This window comes from Lissotriton helveticus, chromosome 1_1 (assembly GCF_964261635.1).
Source record: "Lissotriton helveticus chromosome 1_1, aLisHel1.1, whole genome shotgun sequence".
Classification (NCBI taxonomy): Eukaryota; Metazoa; Chordata; class Amphibia; order Caudata; family Salamandridae; genus Lissotriton; species Lissotriton helveticus.
In genome coordinates this window covers 1,021,332,969-1,021,358,487 of record NC_136057.1, presented here as the reverse complement: position 1 = coordinate 1,021,358,487, position 25,519 = coordinate 1,021,332,969, and positions in this window count along the sequence as shown.

The following is a 25,519-nucleotide window of genomic DNA, read 5'->3' as shown; positions in this document are numbered from 1 at the left end:
CAGACCAGACCTCATTCACCCAACTAGTTTTGGCATGGGCCACCGTTTCATTGTACTTGCTTTGTGCCAAGGGAATGCTACTCTTGCCTTTCAATTGAATGGATTTCAGTAATGTAGTTTTGGCTGATCTACACTGAGCGAAGTACCATGGATGCATTGCAGATTTGTTTTTGTTCATTTTTTTGGGCTCTCTTGATAGGAGGACTCTCATACTTGCAAACAATTCCTTGTGGGGCGCTATGATGGAATTGCAGCCTGTGCCTTGGGAGGCTATGCTGTTCATTATTTCCAGTGTGCCAGCTACCTTTATGTATACCTGTTTCATTGGGTCTTGTTGGCATGCAACATTCTCCCATGTTAGTGTTTTTTTCTTGTTTGAGAGGGAGGTATTGACCAAGAGTCTAGGTTTTATTGTCCCAGGTCCGGGGTCCGTAGCCCTCCCAGCTCTATTTTGAGAGTGTTATGGTTGCTGTCCCCCTCTCAATAACTACCATGTCCCCCATGTGCCACCATATCTCAAGGGGTAAGAATTTAGGGGCAGATTTATGATAACTGGCGCATCCCCAGGGATGCGCCAGTTATTTTGCGCCGCTGCTCCGCCACCCATGGTGCGCCGCATTTACAATGCGGCGCACCATGGGGCAAAAACGGCACAAATGCGTGACGCATCTGTGCCGTAAAGGTGGCGCATTGCTGGAGTTGCGTCGCAAGCGCGACGCAGCTCCAGCAAGGCTCGGGGGTGCCCCATCTATACAATGCTGCGTCAAGACCTACGCCTGCTTCAAGCAGGCGCAGGGTTTTGACGCAGCATTGGCCTGAAAGTGACTGAGTGAAATCTTATAGATTTCACTCAGCCACTTTTGCGAGGCGCACCTGCCCCGGAACGCCTACCCTGCGCCGGAACGCCCACAAGTGGCGCAGGGCTTTACAACGTGACGCATCTGCCTAGATGCGTCACGTTGTAAATGGGTCGTAGGGATGCACCACGTTTACGCCGCAGTTGCGTGACGCAAACGTGGCGCATTCCCATCATAAATCTGCCCCTTGGAGTCCATTCTACTAGATTGGCTTAATCTCTTAAAAGTATAAGCTCCTTTCTGATCGCACTAGATTCTGCCATTGCAGGCTCTGAGACATAACCTCAGTGCCATGCCCAAGAGTTGGTTTGCTAGAACTGAGCGTCTCTTAATTTGCAGAATATCAAGTTTGGGGAAATGCCATTACTTCGTCCACCATGTTTAGGTCAAATACAAATCAATGGTCACATTGTAATCGCCTGCTATTATCAGGAGTGCACCAGCAGGTAAGGCACATAAGGAGTGTTCTAGGAACGTGAGAATATATAAAATTTATTGATGGTGGATGTGGGCCTATTATAGACATTAAATAGGTAGACACAGTGGCCATTTTTAGTAAAAGAAAGACCAAGTAAGTCAAGTGATGTTTCTGGAAGTCCTTTGAATCTGTAATTAAGTGAGTTTTTCACCCAAATGTCTAAACCCCCCCTGGGTGGTCTCTCCCCTGAGCATTAGCAGGACAGAAGAAATTCGAATAAGCAGACCTATAGAATTATTTAGAAAACCAAGATCCCTGGAACACACAGACATCGTATGCATCTATAAAAGATCCCAACTGTGGATCAGGAAGTTTAGATTTCAGCCCAGCAATGTTCCAAGATAGTATACTGCTAGAGTCCTTGTCAGGGATCCTCGAGAATAAACTGTAGGGGACCTGTGGACTTATTTTATTTTATTTATTTACAAAGTTTTGTATAGCGCGAACAAGATCTCGTAATGATATCAGAGCTCTTTACATTAGGAAGAAAAGGAAGGACAATAATGCAAGATCAACATCAGGTAGGAGTATAAACAAGAATGATCGCAGATTGCAAGACAAATGCAACATGGAGGGTTATAATAAACAATTGTACACAGGTAGCCAAGGGGGAGCATATAATGTCTTAAAGAAGAGTAGTAGTAAATGGTGGTGCCATGGTAGAAGGAACAATGTTATCGAGCAGGAGAGCCTAGCCCACTTACGGTAGGAATTTATTCATAAGGAATCTTTGGACTTCCAGTTTGGACACCGTTGTTATGGAGATTCTGCGTTCTTCCGGTAGTAGCGAGTTCCATATCTTTGGGGCAGCGCCAGAGAAGGCTCGGTGACAAGTTCTCTTTTTGCTAAGGATAAGTGGTTTCAAGAGGAAAGTAGTGGCACTTCTTGAGGCTCTTACATCGCAAGATAGTTCAAGGTTTCGAGCCAGTTACCTGGAAGTATTGATTTGGCTACCTGGGAGCTTTGTGCGTCATAACGGCAATCTTTAACTGAATTTGTGCTCCGTAGGGGAGCCAATTAAGAGATTTTAGGACTGGGGATATGTGCTCATTGCGTTTGGTCCCTGTAACCAGTCTAGCAGCAGCATTCAGTGAATCCCTTAGTGGAGACAGGGTGTATTTGAGAAGGCCACAAAGGATAGCGCTGCCATAATCTAGCCTCAGCAGGGCAAGCACTTGGACCACCTGCTTGAAATCATTAAGTGGAAGGAAAGGTTTGATATTTCTGAGTGTCCTCATCAAGTGGTTTGCTCCCTTACATATATTGCTGATATGATTTTTCATATTCAGGTGCTTGTCCATGGTGACTCCTAGAGATTTGTCTGAGTCTATGATGAGTGAGAGGAGTGCAGTTGAAAGCAGTGAGGTGACTCAGGCAAATATCCAGCTTGAAAATGTGGTTCGGAGGGGAGATGAGCAGGAATTCCATTTTTGAGGTGTTGAGCAGGAGACGGTTCTCAGTTAACCAGTTTTGAGTAGACGTTAGGATAGTGTTGAGTGAGATGATGTTTTCTGGGGATGCAATTTTCAAATAGAGTTGTGTGTCATCGGCATGCATGGACTGGGGAAGGCTGGCGGTCTAGCTGCTCGCTGGTTCCGCCCTCTCTCCTCCCACTCTAATGGCGGATATAAACAACAGGCTCTCCCGTCCGCGCAGCGGGCGGGCGCAGCGGGCGCGCCGGCGGCGCGCCGAAGGAGCGCCAAAGGCGGGCCCGTCTGCGCCCGTCCGCGCCTGGCCCGGGCCGAGGGCCAGTCCCCCTGGTCTTTCTGACCCGTGTGACCCAGATCGCCCAGCTCCATATACGCCGAACATGCTTAGGGGTCTACGACCTTCAATACAGCAGTCTTGTATTTTATTAGACCCGATACATCTTGAAGTGGCCTCTCCCCAAATCTGCCCTTGCTGTCAACTGCAGATACCTATCCTTCACAAATCCTATCCGAATAAACCTAAGACTCGTTCCCCCAAACCCTTTCAATTTGCACTTATAAATGTTCGCTCGCTGGGAAAACATCGCCAGGACATATCTGATCTATTGGAAGATAACAACTTAGACATGCTGTTCATGACAGAAACGTGGATGGACAATTCATCCGACCCAGACATTGTCATTGCGATCCCTAAGGGATTCTCTATCCACAGATTGGATAGACCACGTGGGAGAGGTGGGGGGATTGCTTTTGTTGTACGTGATTCCTTCACGGTTAGGACCAGTGCTATCCCTTTGCCATCATGTGAAGCTTTGCAATTCTCTGTCAAACTGACCCCCTCTGATAATTTCAAAGGGATCCTTCTGTATCGTCCCCCGGGATCAAGAACAGGATTTATCACAGAGCTAAGATCCATTTTGGAATCATGCGCTCTAGACAGCTCTTTTACTGTCCTTGGAGATTTTAATTTTCATTTTGATAAACCTGAAGACACTGATACTGCTATGTTCCTTGGGGATATGACTACTTTTGGTCTATCTCTTATGGTTAAATCTCCTACGCATGAAAGAGGCCACACTCTGGATGGCATTTTTTCCAACTCCAATGACCTCCATGTAACACAAACTTTCCCGGTCACTTGGTCAGACCATTATGTTATCATGGCATCACTTAACCCTTACCAATCAGCTGTCCCCCTGAAACCTATCAATACAAATCAAACTTTTAAGGCATGGAACGATATAGACAGCTCCAACTTCAAAACCTCTTTAGTAGCCTCCATGCCTTCCTTTTCACAAAACCCAAACACAGCCACCTCTCAATTTTATGACTGGATTGAAGCAGCTGCATCCCCGCTAGTTCCCACTAAGCAAATATCCCGTAATAGATCTACTCCCTCTGCCCCTTGGTATTCAGTTGCCTTAAGACAGCAGAAACAACAATGTAGGCAAAAAGAAAGGCTTTGGCGAAAAGGTTACGCCGAAGAGGCTAAAACCGAATATAAGAAAACAGTAGCCAAATACAAACAGATGATCAATGAAGCCAAGAAATTATTCTTTAGTCACAAAATAGAAACTGCAAATAACTCTCATAAAATTTTGTATGAGACAGCAAAACAGTTAGCTGGTCACTCCTCCAATCTGACCCCACCTCCATCTCAACTTCTTTGTGACATATGGGCCAATTTTTTCTTTAGCAAAGTTAATGATATATATTCTGCATTTGCCACAAAAATTAAAAACTCCTCCGATAGCACACTGAATACACTTACTGGTCCCACGCTCACTCAATTTGCTGAAATCTCAGAAGCTCAGGTTATGGATATAACTAAAACCATCAGATCAGGTTCAGCACTTGATCCTTGCCCCTTCAAAGTCCTACTGCCAGTCTTAGATGAGATTACCCCGGCCATATCCTCCATATGCAATGCCATGTTTAAAACAGGTATCTATCCTGAAAGTTTAAAAAAAACATTATAAAACCTCTGTTAAAGAAATCACATTTGGATAAGGACGAACCTAAAAGCTACCGACCTATAGCCAATTTACCGGTGCTGGCCAAGATAGCCGAAAAAGCTATGAACAAACAACTTTCTGCTTTTTTGGAACAACGCCAGCTACTTGATGAAACTCAGTTTGGGTTCCGCCAGTGTCATGGGACGGAGACAGCCCTGATTAAAGCAGCTGATGACATCAGACTCATCCGTGACACTGGGGGTACAGCAGTGTTGATACTACTTGATCTATCCGCAGCCTTCGACACGGTCGATCATACCACCCTGATTGACCGTGTCGAGGGCCTGGGTGTACAAGGGACTGCCTGTAAACTTCTGGCCTCCTTTCTGGCTGATAGAACTCAGGTAGTTACAACGGGACCTTTTGGAGAAGCGTGGCTCAGTGGTTAGAGGCGGCAGACCCGGAAGCTGAGATCGGCCGTGGACCAGGGTTCGATTCCCCGCCTCGGCGGGTCTCGGGCTCAAAATTCCACGGACTCGACAATTCTCGCTCCGGTGCCTACTCGACTCACGGGGTCACACTCTGCGACTCTGGGCAATAGCTTGCTTAATCTCCACTACGGCCCCTCGCGGCGGGATGCCTGGCTTTCACCTTGTGGATACCCTGCTGGGGTATTTCACAGGGGAATACCAGGACGGGTTCCCTAAGCAAGCGCCTTGAGACCCCTGGGTGATTTGTGCGCTATATAAATCAAAATACATTTACATTTACACATTTACATACATTTCATTCGTCCACCATGTCACTGCCATGTGGAGTACCTCAGGGCTCATCCCTAAGCCCGACACTTTTTAACATCTACGTGTCGGGCTTAGCCAATGTCATCCGGGCTTATGGGATGAGCCTTACGTCCTACGCAGATGACACCCAGCTGGTTCTAGCCATCAAGAACAATGGCTATAAAGTGGCAGATGACCTCAAGGCTGGCATGACGGCTATAGGGAGTTGGATGGCCTCCAACTGTTTAAAGTTAAACTCGGACAAAACCGAGGTAGTCATTTTTGGACAATTAACACCTGAGTGGTCATCCAATTGGTGGCCTTCCTCTCTGGGCTCTCCCCCCGAACCTGTCAGTAAGGTGAGGAATCTGGGAGTCATCTTTGATGACCGCCTTACGTTCCACCCACATGCCAACCAGATTTCCTCCTCAGCTTTTTATAAACTGAAGCTTATCAAAAAAATCCTCCCTTTTTTACCTGATAAAGCTGGTAAAACTCTTGTCACCTCTCTTGTGCTGTCCACCTTGGACTATTGCAATGCCCTGTTCCTCAATGCACAGGAAGGAGTCTTGAATAAATTACAAATAATACAAAACTCTGCTGCGAGGCTTTTGGGTAATATCCCTAAACATCACTCTGCCTCTAAAACCATCAAAGAGCTGCATTGGTTATCCATTAAAAACAGGATAAAGTTCAAGACCCTGTGCATTGTGTACAGAGCGTTGCACAACCAAGGACCAGCACATCTCATTCGCAATCTGACTCCTTATCGTCCGTTCAGAACACTACGTTCATCTTGTTCAGGAGATCTTGTTATACCCCGCACAAAAACGGTCTCTTGGGGCGATAGAAGATTCCTGGTATCAGCCCCTAAGCTGTGGAATACTCTGCCACCAACGATTAAAGCCAGTCCATCCTTATGGTCTTTTCGTAAACAACTCAAGACCTGGCTCTTTAATCAATAAATCATCCATAGTTTTTTCAGGGTAAATATTCAGATACTTAGCGCCGAGACGCCTACGGGCCATTGTATGCGCTCTATAAATATCAAAAATAAATAAATAAATAAATAAATATGGAAAAGATTACCCGTGGAGTTTAGTGAGTTAGCTACTGGTTCCAAGAAAAGGTTGAAGAGGATAGGAGGTAAGGCAGATCCTTGGGGGACCCCCATGAGTACTGGAGAGGGCTGGGAGAGAGAGTGATTTGCCCTGACTCTTTGAGATCTGTGGCGGAGGAAGGACGAGAACCATTGTAGTACCTGATCAGAAAAACCCATCCTGTTTTGCAGAATGGATAGGAGGTTGTCATGATTAACCGTGTCGATAGCGGAGGAAAGGTCAAGGAAGATCAGGAGGCAGGATTCGTTTTGATCCAGCATTTTTTAAATGTCATCCATAACATGAGTGAAAGCTGAATCCGTGCTGTGCCCCTTCCGAAAGCCGATTGATGCTGGTCTAGGAGTTGGTAGTTCTCCATGTGAGCACAGAGTTGGGATTAAACGCATTTTTCAAGGAGTTTCGCTAGAGTGGGGATGTTGGAGATAGGTCTGAAATTATTGAGATCAGCTTTGTCAGCGTTATTTTTAGTATAGGTGATACCAGAGCTGCTTTTAGGCAGTCGGGGATCGTGCCTTGTGATAGAGAAGCATTTACAATCCTTGTTCAGGGGCGGATGAGTGCATTCTTGATTTCCTTGAAGATGGCCTGGGGTAAAGGGTCGCTGAAGTGGTTGGATGGGTTAATATTCAGGAGGATCTATTTGATGTCTTATTCACTAAATGGGGTAAAGGTGCCCCACGACGCATTGTTCTTGGTGTTCTGGGTGGTAGAGTTGTGCTTTTCTAATGGGTCAAGGGGTGAAGCAGCCCTGGAGGAGGGCATTAGAGCCTTCATAGAGGTGAGGTCAGTGGAGATGAGCCTTGATTTCTCAATGAAGAAAGCAGCAAGTTCAACTCAAGAAGATGGGCTGCCTCCAGGTTCAGAGAGTTTGGACCTACGCCTGATTGCTGTTTGACCAATTCAAAAAGTTTCTTGGGACGGTTTGCCGCTTGATCCAATTGGTGTCTGAATTAGTTAGCCTTAGCGCTCTTGATTTGTTTGTAGTAGAGGCTCCTACCATCTCTCAGGAGATTAAGTTGGTCCGAGGAGAGATTTGATCTCCAGGAACGTTCAACCTCCCTAAGGTTGCAACGCTCCGTGTTTACGTTTTCATTATACCACGGTTTGGATATTTTTGTTGAGGCATTTTTATGTTGGAGTGGAGCAATGTCATCCATGATGTTGGAGATGGTCTAATTGTAGGAGTCAGTGAGTAACTGCACCTCAATCAAGTCAGCTTGGGAGGAGAGGGCAGATTTACAATGGGCAGCTAGATCAACAGAGTTTATTGATCTGAGGTCCCTTTTCCATATCTTTGATTTCCTTGGTTGAGCCTTCCTCATCAGTACCTCCCTGTTAATATAAAAGAGGATGCAGTGGTGGTCTGACCAGTCACATGGGGTAATGGAATCCAGAGTGACGGTCTTCCCTTTTGAGATAATGAGGTCTAGAGTTTCTCTTTTATTATGGCTTGGATGGTCACAGTGCTGAGCCAGATCGTGATCATGTGAAAAAGCTTTCAGGCAAGATACAGCAAGGTCTTTGGGGTTTGCCCAGTGAAGGTTAAAGTCACCAAGGAAGATTTGGGACACAGCTGAGTCAACATTGCCAGAAATGATTTCTATTAATTGCTCAATTAAAGGGAGACTGTCTCATGGGGGGTGGTAGAAGGTGTGAAGTTTGCAAACCGGCAGGTTCTTACTTGAGATGCTGAGACGTATGTATTCACAAGAGGAGAGCACAGAGGACTCCATGTGCGAAATCGAGAGGGTGTTCCTATGAATACAGGCTAGGCCCCCACCCAAATTCTGAGCTCTGTCTAAACTAATTATATCGTGAGTGTGAGGTGCTAGGAGGTCTAAAATAGGAGTGGAAGTGGGATTTAGTCAAGTTTCAGTGAGGATGATAATGTCTAAGTCCTTATGTTGGATGAGGTCGAAGATATCACAGGTGTGTTTACTGGCTGATCTGCAATTTAGAAGTACACATTTAAGTTGTAGGGGATTGGAGGGAAGGATTCTGGGTGATGTTCACATGAGTAAGGTTGACCTTATTGCTGCCTCTAAGATTGCGTGGAGGTTCTCTGTTCGGGTTAGAAAGGATGGATTGTATTTGTCTTTTCAGGCTCATGTTGGGGTTGGACAAAGTAGGGTAAGAGTTGTGCAGGTCCTGGAGATATGTGGACGCAAGGTAGGTCTCATATCTTCTAGGGCGAGAGGGGTCATTGAACATGGGAATGGATTTCAAGATGAGGAGGCTAAAGGTTTGTCCATGGGATTTCTATCGCTAGTGGGAGCTTTGGACAAATTTGCAGAGGTGAAGAAAGAGCTGATCACGGGGAAAAGATAATTTGAGAGAGCTTTCAGGTCATGTAGCTCAGAAGTGAAAAGGTGCAACTGTAGAGAAATCTCATCTAGGCGCGCAGCCAAGTCTGAGTGTTGGGCGCGGGATGGCGGGTGTGAAAGGAAATCGATCAGTGAAGGGGGTATCGGTGTAAGGCTATGAGGTCTGCGGTGGTGGAGGGTAAATCCTAGGGAGGAAGTTGATCATTTGGGACTAGCTGAGTTCCATGTGCTTTTAATAGTGAGGTTGGAGCATTAGGAAGCGGGGAGTGATCATTAAGCTGAGGGTTAGGTCCTGGCAAGGTGGTGCGGAGCACCCAATCAATTGCCTTGAGCGGAAATAGCAGGAGGCCCTCTGCATTGGCGGTCTCTATGAAAATTTGTGGCACAAGGCTTTTTATCCCCTTCTGTGAGCTTGGCAGGGCCAGTATCGTGAGGTTCAAGGGTGTTTTGGAGCCAGAGGAATTAGCTGTGCAGCAGATGTCCAGGTCCATGACGGGTTTAAATAGAATGTTGAAATCTGGGGGAGGCCAGGGGGGTTGGGGTTAGTATTTCCAGTGGCAATAGGCCATCATCAGTGTCCTGATTTTTCAGGGAGAGTTTGATGTTGTCCTAGGAGCTCAGATTGTTAGATAGGCATTGCCCAAAAGTCATGTCAGAATGGATTAAAGAGAAACACTTGCTCTTGTAGCGGATCCAATGTAGCCTTGTTAACTAGTGACTCGGTTGACTCCCTTTGCCCAGGCGATAATCTGCGGACCTTTGTCATGTAGATGTTGAAGCCCATTCCGGCCTGAGTTGGACTTTTTGGTGTTGTTGGATTCCTACTTGTAGGGAGCAACGTGTGGGCTGTGAGGTTTGTTCCTGTCAAAGGGGGCAAGTGTCAATTTTATGCCTGCGATCTGATATAGGGATTAATTGGAAGCAGCGATCAAAGGTGGTGGATATTGTTACTCAGAGGTCTCAAAAGATATGCATTCCTAGATTGCATGGTGTTCATTGCCATGTTGTCGCTGCCTCCCCCAGTATATCGCTGGTCATTTCTGTCCATGCCATGGGAATTACTTGAGGCACTCAAAGTGTGGTGAATTGAAGCTCCTGGGAGTGATTTACCCTCTATCGTTGTTCCCTAACTATTGGTTGAGCATGACCGACAACGGGGTCGTCCTTCTCGAACACTCAGCCAGTTGTGCCGCTAAATAATTGGCTACGTTTGTGCTAGATTGTAGAAGCTCCATTGCCCTTAAATTTAGGGATTGTAATGTCAGATTCATTGCATCGAGTTTGCTATTTAGGAGTATGATCGTTGTACCTGCTTCATCTAGAGCTGCCTTTAGAGCATTTGAAACAGAAGTTTCCTATGCCAGGTTGTCAAATGGGGCATAGCAATTGTTACATAAAATACCAGGCAATGGGTCTGCCACTATAATTTGAGTTGTAGGAGTGGCACTTGTAGCGGTAGAGGTGAGGGGATTTGTTAAGCAAATATCTTTTGTAGTGGTGGCTGGAGTATCAGTATCCGCAATAAAGTCAGAGTTCTGGATTTCCTTGCTAGAGTTGCCCTTCTTTATTTTCTCCTTGAAGAAATTAGTGATTTTTGGCTTCTACACTCTAGCCTCAGACTGTTTCTTCCCTTTGTTTAAGAAATCTCCACCTCCTCTGTCAGATCGTCAATATCATCTAGGGTACAATTATCAGTGGTGTGCCTCTTGGCTAATTTCCTACCTGGCCCTGGATCAGCAGCATTGACCAGAGCCTACCTTTTCCCCCACTGCTATTTTAAGTTCAGGTGCTCACAGCTTGAGCTAGATGTTTAGCCTTCATGCAGAATGGGGCCGGGGGGGGGGGGGGGGGGGGGTAGCCCTGCCCTGCCTCTTCTTGTCGCTGATGAGCGCAAGACGAGCCTGCCCTTGGTCTGGGCTTTGCTTTGGTGCATTCTGCGCATCAGGAAGTGAGCCACACCATATGGCAGTAAAAACGTGGTGTGGCCACCTTCTCTCGTTGGTGCCTCCAGGTGCAATCCCCCCCGTAACAGGTATTCCCTCAATTAGGCAAGTTTGCAGTGTTCTAATGCAGCAGGAAGCGAGCAGCGCTATATGGAGGTAAAAAAGGGGTGTTGCCACCTTCTCCCAATGGCACCTCTGAGCGTGATTCCACCGGTACAGGGAGACCCTGTTAGAAATTGGGTTCCTTGTTGGCTAGGGTATGCACCTAAGCAAGGCCGAACCCACCACTCTAGTCAGGGTAAGGGAGTTACACACACAAGATTACGCCTGCTCACCCCCTTGGTAGCTTGGTTGAGCAGTCAGGCTTATCCCAGAGGCAATGTGTAGAGTGTTTGTGCAATACACACACACACCAGTGACACACTAGGCACACCACAAAAAGAGACTCCACACAAGGTTATATAAAAATATTCTTTTTATTGTTCATAAAACACATTAGGTCACAATCACATAAATTACTGTGCCTCTAGCCAATGGTCATAACATCACAAGTTAGTGCAAACATGTAAATGCTTTTAGATTGCACACATTATAAACACAACATCACTGCACATATATGCAACTCCTGAGATAATGCCTGTTCTCCTGACCAATGCAAGGCACACATGCCATAAATCCTCACATCAGGGTGTGAGCTGGATCAGCTTATACCGTAAACCCCACATGCGTCATAAGGGTGGTGCCAACATATACATATCACCACATTAGAGCATAAGAGAATGCAGTCCGTAATCTGTATGGCAAGCTCACCCTAAAAATATAGGGTACAGTGCTGCTGGAACTCTATTAGGTATGATGCAGTAACTGCAGTACAGGCACTACTCCTCATGGCCCTTTGGGACTGGGAGGCAATTGTAACCCTTTGCCACCCTTTAGGGAGGGCAGGAGGGCTCACTCAGACTCTTGCCAGAGCTTTTTGAAGTGCAGTTGCCCGCGTAGGCACGGTGCAGCTACTGTCTGCCCAGGAAATGAGATCGAGAAGAAACATGCCACTATGGGAAAGGGACCAGCCATGCTGCGCAAGCACACAATTCTGGCTTAAGGCTGCCCCTGCAGGCTATTGGGCAGCCCGCTCATTGATCCCAGTGAAGGCGGCAAATACTAAAATGCCCCCAATGAGATCAACACACAGGGAGGGGGAGGAACAGACTACGCTGCTCCTCCTCGAGTTGCTGTGGCCCAGAGCGGTCCTAAAGGGCCCCACTCCTTGGCTGGTGCACAGGGCTCTGCGGTGGCTGGTGCTGCAACACAGACAACGATTTCACCTTCCCCTCACCGGCTCCGCAACAAACAGCGCTGTGAGTGCAAGGGCCTCCTCACAGATTCCCTGGGGAAGGGGTGCCCACTGGGTGGTTTTTGCTAGCCGTCTCTTCCAAGAGACTCTTTTTAGGCTTGAGGCCACAGATTGGACACAGCAAGGCTCCAGTGTTACTTCGGGTGCCTCCCTTGGACGTCTGTGTTGGTTTGCAGCCCGGGTCCGTTTTGCAGAGCCCTGGCTACCTATACAACAAAAAAGAAAAAAGGGTGCCGGAAAGATAGGCCACCAGGGAGTGGGAAGGGGGATTCCTTCACCTCAGCTCTTCCCTCCTGGAGGGGCACGCTGGTTCAGGGAAGCATGCAGCAGGTAAGCCTACAAGCAAAAACCCAGTGGTGGTTTTTCTGGCAGTACAACAGTTCCTCCTGGAAAGGTGTAGTCTGTAGAGCCAGCATGGGCTGGCTACAAGCCCACACAGTATCCAAAATCATGGGGTCTCAGTCCCTGTACTTACAGTGCAAAACTCTTTTTTTAGGGGCACTTCACATGCTTTTCAGATGTGCACATCACCTCTATTGACATCCCAAGCCCTGGCCCCAGACACACTACAGGGGCAGAGACAGCATTGTGAAAGTCAGGCACATCCCTATACATGTGCAGGTGCAGCTCCTCCCACCTCTTTAAATTCAGACCAGGCCTGTTCAGGTGCAAGCGAAACTCCGCCCAACACTCTAAATGCAGCCAAGGTCTGGTCAGCCGAGTGCTGAGTCACACAGGAAAGGCAGGACACAACTCAACCCCCCTTGTGACTGTCTAGAGTGAATACACTCCCCCTTTCCCCTTTTAGTCTAAACCAGACGTTGAATACACATCCAGGCAAGGCACAAAGAGTCGTTTCGTTTCAAAAACTTTATTCGATACATAAAATGAATCATAAAAGTATTGAACATACAATTCATCTTGCCTCATAGTGTTAAAAAAGAATGCTAAATTGAAAACACAATTATACCAATAAAAAGACATGATGATAACAATAAGAGAAAATACAGAAAGATGATTTTCAACTAAGAAATTTCTATACATGTGGTGCTACCCATAATTCTTCCTAATCTTTAGTGAGATTCTAATGAAATTTAACATTGCACAGCAGATTTCCACAGAGGATAGTGATGACAAATATTCGTACCCTTCCTTATAAGTGCAAGGTTGCCTCCCCTTCAGGATTGGTTTAATAAACCGGAGTCTTGGCTCTTTGTACAGAGAACAAAAAAGAACCAGATGTAAAGTACTTTGCCTATCCCTGTTATTACAAGGACAAGGGGGCAGTCTCTCACACCAACCCCCTTGTTTCGGAAAGGCAAGTAAAAAATGAAGAATCTCCAGTCTAAACCTTGTTAAAAAGAATCGCCATTGCACATTAAGGGTGAATGCTAAATAGAACTGTGGTAGGGGTTTACAGACGTTAGCAATGCCATTATCAATTACATTATCCATAGAAGGCTGTTTCAGTGACTTCAGATACTTTGCCTTTATGTCCACCTTATAATTCCCCTCGATTTTTTCAGGGTTGTTAAAATAGGAACTAAGTCCAATTTTGTTCAGCATATTACGGACATAGGACAACCAGGGGATCTGTTTTGAGTTTTCTAGAGCCATGCAATCAGTGATGATATCCTTGGTTAGTTGCAGGTCTTCAGCTTGCCAAATTTTACCCCATAACAGTAGAGGGGACAAGCGAATTGTATCGGAAACACTGACCATACCAATTTCATTGTGGCAGAAAGTGTTTGAGGAGCTTTTTGGAACTGATAGGACCCTTTTTATAAAGTTGTTTTCCACCACTTGTATCACAGCAGGCGTTTCAGTCCCCCACACCCTGCCCCGTAAGTAGCTACAGATAAACATTTTGAGGTATAAAGGGTTCTGAGATGCATGATGTGCTTTTGCCCCAATTTGCTGCAGAAGCGGAAAATACCCTCTATTGCCCTTGTCATATTCTGGGCTCGGACCTTCATTACCGGTGTCCAACTTAGTTTACTATCAAACAGATTACCAAGGTAATTAAAGTTTCCCACTTTCCCAATTATGCGGTTGTTTACCACGAACTTCCTAATGGATGACCCCTTTGGGCCACAAGACATTACAAAGGATTTTTCAAAATTTACCTTTAAATCGAGATCAAGCATGAATTTGTTAAATGCATCTAGACACACTTGCATGCTGTTTCCTGTCAGTGTCATTAGGACAGTATCGTCCGCATACGAAAGCATGGGAATGCTTTTACCATTAATTTTTGGGAAATCACAGCCCTGATTTAATAGGTACTGTTCTAATCCATTTGTATAGACCAGGAAGAGGAAAGGCGCCAAGATGCATCCTTGACGGACACCTTCAGTGGAAGGTATCAATTTCGTTATTTCCCCTCCAGTGCCAAATCTGATGGATACTTTTGTTGCTTCATGTAACCTACGGAGCAATGTGACTAAAGGTTCCTCAAAGCCCATATCGCTCATCATCCTCCACAACTTATGCCTACAAACAGTATCAAAAGCGCTTGTCAAGTCCATGAAGGCCAGGTGTACAGGAGATTTTTTGGCCTTCATGTACTTGCCCAAGATCAGTGCCAAGTTAAGGCACTGCTCATTTGTCCCCTTTCCACGTCTAAAACCATACTGGGAGTCAACTATCAATCCAGTAGAATCTGCCCAACTTTCTAATCTCACCAGGATTACCCTGCACAAAGAGTCATAAGCATACAGAAATGGCTACTTCTAAAAGTGGCATTTCTCAAATAGTAATCATAAATCCGTTTTCACCAATAAGCAGGATTTGTTACTACTATTCCAAATGCACCAAAAATGGCCACGCTACACCTTTCATATAAAAAATTACCACTGAAGCACATATTCGGGAATTTCATATGCAAACCTATGAGAGGGCAGCCTCACTGCATTGACAAACCAAACTGGCTGTTTGTCACTACCAGGACATGCCACACAGTTAAGGCACATGTCCAATCTTTTACCTATACAGCACCTTGTCCATAGGGCTAGCTAGGGCCTACTTTAGGGGTGACTTATATGTAGTATAAGGGGGGTTTCAGACGTGGCAACCACTTTATTGCCACATCACTGCAGCAGTAAACTGCTCACGCAGGTCCTGCAGTGGCAGAGACCTGAGACAGGTTTGAAAGACTACTTTGGAGGGTGGTGCAAGCAACACTGCAGGCCCACTAGTAGCATTTAATTTACAGGCCCTGGGTATATGGGATACTACTGTAAAAGGGACTTAAAGGTAAATTAAATATGCCAAACAGGTCTAGACCAATCTTACCAAATTTACAAAAGAGAGCACATGCACTTTAGCACTGATCAGCAGTGATAAAGTGCCCAGAGTCATAAAATCAACAGAAACTGGTCAGAAATAATACAGGAGGTAGGCAAAAAGTTTGGAGATGACCCTGCAAAAAGAGTCAGTTCCAACAGACCCTCAATAGGCAAATACCAGTGCAGGAAAAAGTGAGCCGCGCTATAGGATGGTAAACAAAGGGAGTGGCACCTTCTCTCATTGGTGCCTCCGGGTGCAATTCCCCCTGGGACAGGTGGTCCCTCTATTAGGCAAGTTTACAAAGTCCTAGTGCAGCGTGAAGCGAGCCACGCTATATGGCGGTAAAAAAGGGGTGTGGTTGCCTTGTCTCGTTGCCGCCTCCTGGCTCGATTTCCCCTGGAGCAGGTGGTCCCACTATATGGCAAGTTTGCAGAGTCATGAAAAGTGCTACATATCTTATCAACAGCAACTATCTGCTTTCCTCCTGGACCCAATTAAGTAAATGAATTACAACATATGGAGCTTTTGCATCTTCACAAATCCTGAGAATTGTTCAGATTGAGACTTTCAAAAACCATAATCCAATACTTGTTGAAGATTTGTTTAAATCATTGCAGTGCCATTGTAATAGACATTAATTGTGAATTGACATATGGGGGATTAGGTGGAAGGAAAATGTCACAGTGAACTGGGTACTAGTTGTTAGCGCCATTACCAAACGCTGTTGATTAACACGTGGAGCCTCTGACTTTCAATGAAGATTGTTTTTAAAAAAGCACAGTGACTCTCCTTCTTTGGCAAAGGGCGCACTATGTCAGTACAGGGTGTCAGTTCCATGTTAATTTCTAGAATCAGGTGTAGACAAATATGTTGGAATCTAGGGGCATATGTATGAATGGAATTTTTAGTTGCAAACGCTGCGAATCGCAAAAAGCACCGTTTGCGACAAAAAATGTGGAAAATGGGATGTATGAGGAAAATTGCATCGCAAAATTAAGGAATCGCAAAATTTGCGATTCCTTAACTTTGCGTAAGCATTTAAGGAATCGCAAAAGGTGATTCCTTAAATGCTATGCAAGAAGCATTCAAGTTTTGCGATTTCTCCTTAAGAAATCGCAAATTACCACTAACTTCAAGTTGGTGGTTATTTGCTATTTCTTTCACAAAAGCCCTTTTTGGCATTTGTGAAGATGCCATGTGGCGCACATACATGGCCTTAGGGCTTGTATGTGCGCCATATGCGTACACATGTTAATTTCAGGGGTGCATCAGGGTGTCCTTATGACACCCTTGCACCCTTGGAATTATTCTCAATTTGCGATTCTCAAATTGCGAATCGCAAATTGAGAATGACTTCTCAATTCATTCCTATGGGCTTCCTGGCCCATAGAAATGAATGGGAAAGTATTACTTAATTGCAATTTCGCAATTTGCTAGTCGCAATTAAGGAATACTAAGAAATCACAAGAAATTCGATATTTTTTACATACATCCTTTTTGCAATTCTCACATAGCGATTCTCAAAAAATCGCTGTTTGGGAATTGCAAACGGGGATTTTCATACATATTCCCCCTTGGGACAAAATACCTCAACCCCCACCTGCTTACATATCCCGCTCCCCCTACTCTCCCCTATCCCTTCTCCCAGGAAATGAATCTTCTCTCAAACTAAGGCGTCGATTCCGATCCGCTAAAATCACCGTCCGTACGATTCGTATCCGGAGCCGTTTCCGTACGACTCGTACACACACCGTACGACTCGGCGAGTATGATTCGGACCGGGTGATCAGGACGCGATTCATACGGCCACGTCAGGTAAGGGCGAGTCGTACGGAAAAGCACACAAACACATACACACCGTACGGTCCGTACACCCCATGATCGCAAGGGTACGGTGCGTACCACTGCAATCATGTGGTGTCTGAGCCATACCCCCATTGTACGATGGGTGTACGAGCTGTACCCCATGTACGATCGGTGTACGAGCCGTACCCCCATTGTACGATGGGTGTACGAGCCGTACCCCATGTACGATCGGTGTACGAGCCGTACCCCCATTGTACGATCGGTGTACGAGCCGTACCCCCATTGTACGATCGGTGTACGAGCCGTACCCCATGTACGATCGTACATACACCGATCGTACATGGGGTACGGCTCGTACACCCATCATACAATGGGGGTACGGCTCGTACACCGATTGTACAATGGGGGTATGGCTCGTACACCGATCGTACAATGGGGGTACGACTCGTACACTGATCGTACAATGGGGGTACGGCTCGTACACCCCATGATCGCAGGGGTACGGTGCGTACCCCTGCGATCATGGGGGGTACGCACCGTACCGGGGGGGCCGTTCCGTACCGAACTCTGCTTTTACGGCTGTTTTCAGCTCCCGTAGAAAAAGGGTCGTACGGTGCGTACCCGACACGTATCGTACTTGTTGGGTCGTAAAAACCAGCCGCGAACCGGTCAGATGTCGCGTACAGCGGGTTCCGAGGGAGAATCGTACGGAGATTAGAGTCGTACGGTGTCTTGTAAGACTCGTACGGAGTACGGCTCCTGGTACGAATCGTACTTCGTCGTACGTACGGGACGTTTACAGGTACGATTCATACGGGGAAAAAACACTCCGTATGACGATTCGGAGCGCTTTATACCGGATCAGAATCGACCCCTAAGTGTTCAGTCTGTATGGCCTATCGCACCAACTCCAAGTGTGCACACAGTGGCGTAGCTAGGCACTTTTTTGGGGGGCGGTGAGCACAAGGTAAGAATTCCTTTTTTCAAAATTTTATTCTCCCTCGTCGCCCCCCACTCGTCGTCTTTCTTCTCCAACCACCCCCCCACTCTTCATCGTCTGCCACCAGCACCCACCCCCCCTTACTGGCCGTCACTAGGTTGTAAATTCAGGGATCGCCTCGGGCAGCAAAAGCTCAAGCTACGCCACTGTGTGCACAAGTCTCCTTTCCTTGCCATTTGATAACTCGTGGGATAATTTAAATCCTGGCGAGTGGCCTGCTGGTCTGTCGGTGGCAGGGGGGGAGGGAGATATCATAGTCACTGCCACCCTGGAGAGGACCATACATCCTATTAAGGGGCATCATCTGCCTGGCGGGTATCTATCTGCCATGAAGGGCACCAATGCCACAGCAGCTATATTTACATCATTGAAGGCTTGCCAGGTGGGTGCTATTGCTATAAGCACCCACTCAGCAAACTTGTTTTGTTCAAAGAAAATAAACTCCCAAAGTGGATGGTCATTTAACATTTTCTTATACATTCATGTCCTACATCGCATAGAGGACACATGCAGGAAAATGAGTGAGGGTCTCCCCGCCCACAGTAGGGCTTGACAACAGCAGCCAATACGAACCAGTGAACCTGTGGTGGATGGAGTACTGGGCCAGGGTCGACGGAGTCACTAGAGGCTCTGACCTCCTTTACCTAGTGGTTCCCCTAATTCTTACAAGAGCACGGTTGTCACAGGTTTGGCGTTGTGAGAAAGCTGCCAGTTTATGGCATCCCTCCTGCTCTGCTAAACTCCTCCTAAACAGGCTGTCTGTTACTAAATTCTGGAAGATACGAAATTTGTGACTAAACCTTAATAAACTTCACTATACTTTCTTTCCCTTTCCTCCACCCCCTGGACTTCATCATATAACTTATTGAGGAGTAATCAGGGTATGTTCTGTTTTTTTGCATTGTCAACTGTTTTGGAACATTGACAAAGGAACAAGAAACAAACACGTACATTGCACACATTTTTCAATTCAACAAATAAATTGAATAACAAACTAACTTGTGTTTTTCCATATTGCTGATAGTCCAGATATGGAAGAATGTGATAAAAAAGCATATTTGAATAAGAAAAGACAAGCGTCTAGCAAAAGGATCTGCAAAAAACACATTCACGTCTTCTTCCATTCACTGGACAAAGAAATCCTATTCTGACAACCTCGCCAATTAAAAGAGAGAGACGGGAAAATGTTTACTTTTCCAATGGATTCCTGGGGTGTATACATTTGAATTTGTATACTCATGTTAATCCCCAGTTACACACAGAAATTGCTCGATCTATAGTCTGACTTTCGAGATGGAAATATGAGCAACTGCCTCAATGTTATCTGGATTTAATTGGAGAAACGCAATGAAATGTGCTTCAGTTGTTCAAATGAGTTCACTCATCCAGGCTCGTAGACACATCTTTTCTTTGTACAATCTAGCTCGGGGGTCGCCAACCTTTTCTGTGACGAGCTACTTATTTGAATGAGAATCATCCTGAGCTTCTAATATTATTAGTGTTGTAATAGTGACCACGTCAGACAAGAATACCTTAGTGGCCACCCCATGCAAGATTACCAGCAGTGATCATTTAAATGGATCGAGCAGGGTTGCTAGTGGAGGAACAAAACTTGAAGGACCCCCCCCTGAAAAGTACATGAAGATCTCATCCCCCCACCACCAGACCCAGCCAGGAGCTCTCAGGCTGAGGGCAGCCACCTATGCACTGTGCCAGAGTGAGCTCCCTGGAGCTCAGGGACCCCTGCACTGCAGAAGCTGCAGGTGCTGATGTTACACCACTGGCCACTGATAATGTAAAGAGGCTTTTTCAATTTGGAATGCATCTACAAGGGTTGTAAATGGCAGCCATAAGTGTAATGTGCAGTGTCTTCCCCAGCCTGGGTATCCACTAATGACTACTCTACACACAGAGTTCAGTATAACATGTTTTTTCTGCGTGTATCCGTGTACTGAACATTCTAAACCTGCATTAATTTCACCATGCTTTAATGCTTACGTCACAGTTCAGCAGAGTCCATCATGAGCTTAAAGGGTCCCGTCATTGCTAACTCAAACAACACTACATCTCCCCATCTGTTAAATAAAACATTTACAAACATATACAATCATAACTCCTCAATAAGTCTTCGTGGTGCTCTGATCACATGTCCGGACAGCGTCTTTAGAAACTGGGGACAGCAGTCAAATTGTTCATGATCTGCATTGGTGATGGAGTGACAACAGCAGTCAGGGGATCTCCAATTGTCCTTACAGACCCTGCCCCTACTTGACATCAGTGCCTGATGAGCGAGGAGTCACGTGTCGGAAATGCGAGGAATCTCGTGCGATAGACTTCCCAGGATGTTGGGCAGTCACAATGCATCACTTGCTGGTCACAGCCTGAAATGGTTTAGCATCGAAGGGAGCATTGGATTTCCGTCTTCTAAGCTGAAGGACTAGCACTCGATCTCCTCTATTGAACATATTGTAATGCCCTTTGCATGTCGGCGCTTATCTGCATAATCCTTAATTGTTCTTTTAGAATCAAAGTCTCTTATATTGGTTGCTTGTTTTTTCAAAGCTTGACTATTGCAATGCACTTTCTGTCAACTTGCAACAGAAGCTTCTAAATAGGCTGCAAGTCTTGCATAATGCAGCTGCTTGTTTGGCACTAAGGGTCCCTAAATACCATTCTGGTTCACTTACCCTAGAACAGCTTCACTGGCTGCCGATATGTAAGCGGATAATTTTTTCATCCCTTTGCATCGCCTTCAAAGCTCTAACTGGCATAGGCTCTGACTACTTGCAGCAAAAATGTATTTGCCACCATCCTTCAAGAACCTTGCATTCCTCATAAGCATGCAAAGTCATGATCCCAAAATTCAAAGAAATTAATTGGGGTGGCAGAAGTTTTATCTACTGTACAGGAAAAAGATGGAACTTTGTGCCTTTCTCTCTTAAGGCCTGTACAAACCTTTATGCTTTCAGAAAAGGCCTGAAAACTTTGCTTTTCAATCAATGATCTCTTTTTGGGACTGGTTTCTTTGCTTGACACTGTGGTCTTTTCATTTGTCTCCTGTACAGCAAGCAATGACTAGACGCCCTCAGGCAGTAATTGTGCTTTATAAATAATGTCCTTAGTACTTGTTCTTATGTTGGTCCATAGATGTAACTTGGTCTTCATGCCTCTTCCGAACATCAAGTTTGCAGGGCTTTCACCTGTGGTAGAGTGAGAGTTCAAACAGTAATCTCGAAGAGTAGAATGGCGATTCCCTAAGCATAGTGTAATGAGAATCAACATTTCATTAAAGACGCGGAGGCTAACATTATGCAATACATCTTTTATTTGCCACTCCTTCAGCACCTTTAAAGAATCTTCAATAAAACAGAACACCAGAACTGGAACACTAAGGGCCAGATATAGGTATCCAAATACTGGTCAAAAACGGCCGAAAATACCGATTTTCGGCCGTTACCGACCGGTATTTCGATACTGAGATGTAGGGCATGAAAAAATACAGATTCGGTAATTTTACCGAATCGGTCATGTTACCGAATCCATAATTTTACCGATTCAGTAAATTTACTGATTCCGTAAAATTACCGAATCTGTATTTTGAAATGTAGGTAGCACTGTAAACAGTGCTACAGGGCTTTAAGGATTTGTTATTTACCACCAACTATTAGTTGGTGGTAAATAAAGAATTCCTATGTAAATGCAAATATGTGCATTTACACCTGTGCCATGTGGCACACATGTTATGTTATGTTAGTGCATATTTATAAAGCGCACAGCTACTCCCTGGAGTGTCCCGGTGCTGAGAGCTAGTCATACGCCTCCTAACATCAAGCACATCGACCACAATCGAACGGCCTACTGCTGAAAGACCCATGTTTTAAGACTTTTCCTAAAAGTCAGGAGGTCTGAACTCTGTCTAATGGGGAGGGGGAGGCTGTTCCACAGCCGTGAAGCAACCACATGAAAAGATCTCCCACCCATCCGAGACATTCTCACCCTAGGAGTGATAATCAGAAGCTGTGATGAGGATCTCAAATTGCGCTTCGTGAAATAGGGCTGAAATCTATCCCTTAGATGGGGTGCTCCAATCATATGAAAGGCTTTAAAAACCAGGACCAGAGCTTTGAACTGGATTCTTTTCCGTACAGGAAGCCAGTGTAGTGACGACAAGAGCAGGGTGGTATGAGTTCTAGAGCCTACCAGAAAGATGGCTCTAGCTGCTGCATTCTGAATCACTTGTAGACTGCCAAAAGATATTCCGGCAAGCCGAGATACAAGGAATTCACATAATCTAGTCTGGATATTATTAAAGCCTGAACCACTGTCTTCCTGTAAGGGATGAACAGCAGAGGGAGAAAGTTTCACAACATTCTCAACAGCCCGAAGCATACCCCGGCTACCGAATGTATTTGCGCCTTCATAGAGAGGGTTGAGTCCAGCTTAATTCCCAAATTTTTCACCTGAGAGACGGCTGACACAGGGGGTGACATGTCCTGGGGCCACCATTCCGACCAGATGTTGGGTGCCGATGCCCAAAAAAGATAATCTCTGACTTCTCTGAGTTACATTTAAGATGGTTATAACTCAGCCAGGAGAAGACTTTAGTTAGGCAGGTGTTGATCAAATTGCCATCAAACTCTAATCCTTTCTCGCAAGTAAACAGCAGCTGAGTGTCGTCAGCGTACGACACTATCTTGGCACCAAATTTCTCCGCAAGAGTGGCCAGAGGGGCCATATACAGGTTAAATAATGTGGGCTCAGGATCAAACCCTGAGGCACCTCCTCATTCAGAGAAGGAATCTCCGCCGAGAAAGGGGGAGTCCTGATGGTTTGGGAGCAATTAGCGAGAAAGGACATAAACCAACTCAACACCGTGCCTCCAATACTGCTGTTTTTATGTCTTTGCAGTAATCTTGAATGAGGCACGGTGTCGAAGGCTGCGGAGAGGTCCAACAACTCCAGAACAGCATTGCCACCTCTATCCAATGTAGCTTTGATGGATTCTGCCACCTCCAGTAGAGCCGTTTTGGTGCTAAAATTGGCTCTAAAACCCGACTGACTCGGGTGTAACAGCGCCTCAGTCTCCACATAATTTGTTAAAACCTGATTTACAAATTTTTCTAAAACGTTCGAGAAGAAAGGCAGAAGGGATATAGTCCTATAATTGCAGGCTACCTCAGAATCTGCCAGTGGTTTCTTAAGAAGTGGAAGGATTTTAGCATGTTTCCACTGTTGTGGCATCATTCCTTCATGCAGGGCGGCGTTCAGGATAGGGTTCACATAGGAATTAATCACATCCGCCAAGGCGTATAAGACCTTTGCCGGACAAGGGTCCGTAGGTGATCCTGATTTCAAAGTTTTCATGAACACCGAAGATTATTCGAGAGTCAACTCCGGAAACTCCGTAAGGGAGGCACCCAGACTGAGGCTCACTGCTTGGTGGTCATCCTCAGGGACCTCCAACCTTGTGATAGGAGCTACAAAAGAGTCCTGAATCAATTTGATTTTCTCATAGAAAAAAAGGGCCATTCGCTCCGTCCAGTCCTTTGAAGGTTTAAAAGGTTGGCTCAACGCCGTCGGAGAGAAGAAATTCTTTACAACCTTAAACAAAGTTTTACTTTTGTTGGCCGACAAGTCAATTTTTGTTGACAGGAAAGCTTTCTTTTCCTCCCGGACTTTTTTATAGTACTTTTTCAAGGCCAATTTATAAGTCAGTTTGTCGGCAGGATGGTAGCTCCTTCGCCATTCTCTGTCGAGATGTTTACAATGCCTTTTACTAACCTGTAAGGCCTCAGAAAACTAGGGAGCTGAGACTCGGGTAGTTTTGGCATTTTTTTCCGATGGAGGAGCCAGCTCAGAGGCTTGTTGTGTAACCATCCTTCTAAGGTCATCACATCTTGCCCTAAGGGCATGTATGTGTGCCACATGGCACACAAGCACTAATCAGGGGTGCAACAGGGTGTCAGAGTGACACCCTGCCACCCTTGACTATTTCACAATTTTACCGAATCGGTATTTACCGATTCGGTAATTACCGAATCTTAACGATTCGGTAAAAAATACTGAATAATTACCTACATAGGTTTTACCGATTCTAAAATGCCGAATCGGTAAAATTTGGTATTTTAGAATCGGTAAAACCTTTTTACCTACATCTAGCCCAAAGTCCTTAACACTCCTACAGTCCAACATTCTTCCTCTTTTAATGCTGCGAAAAATATATCTTCTTCAAATAAATCCATCTTCTTGAATCCTCCATCTTCTTCTTTATCTATTATTCTGAATAAAACAAAATATAAATAATTCTAACTCACGAACATTATACTTTTTTGTTTAACGTAATACATCATATCTTATCATACCAGAACTAAACATAATCCTTCCTGCATAAACCACAAAGGGCTGAGGAGGGTGGGATAATGTTAGCCTCCGCGTATTTAGTGAAATTTTGATTCTCATTTCACTATGCTTGGAGAATCGCCATTTCATTACAAGACCGGAGGGTAACATTATGCATGTTCAAAGCTTCTCATCACAACATTTGAAACATGTTCAATAGGTTTAAAGTAATGTCTTGCAAAAGTCCCTGCATTGGACCAATCTCCAGCCTTCAGTATTTCCTCTAATCTTCCTCCTGAATTTTTTTTTTACTAGCCATTGCACCACGTAATGAATGCGATTTAAATAAACTTACATCTATTCAACATTCCCTCATAACATTTTTAAGCCATCTAGAAATAGTAGCAGTATTAACTGGACGATAAGGCTACACATAAGAAATCAAAATCTGTTTATCTCTATCTCTCCTTTTCTCTAAAACTCTACTCTCATATTCACGCACACACAACTCACAACACATAACTTCCTTTCCTCTTTAAACTCTGGATAAAATACAGAGGTAGACATTGTCTTTTTACTAATCTCAAAATATACCCCATCTGACCTATCACTTTTTTATTTATCTATCTCCAAAGCTTTCACATCAGAAACCCTTTTACATGAAACCAAACATGACAAACAAGCTATCTTCTCTGTAAGCCTCTTAACCTCCAGATACCTGTTAGATGGCCATTCTAAAAACAAAGACAACATAACATTCACATCCCATAACACATTATATCGATGTTTAACTGGTCTTCTCAATCTCATACTCTTCATGATTCGGCATACCATCACATTTCTAC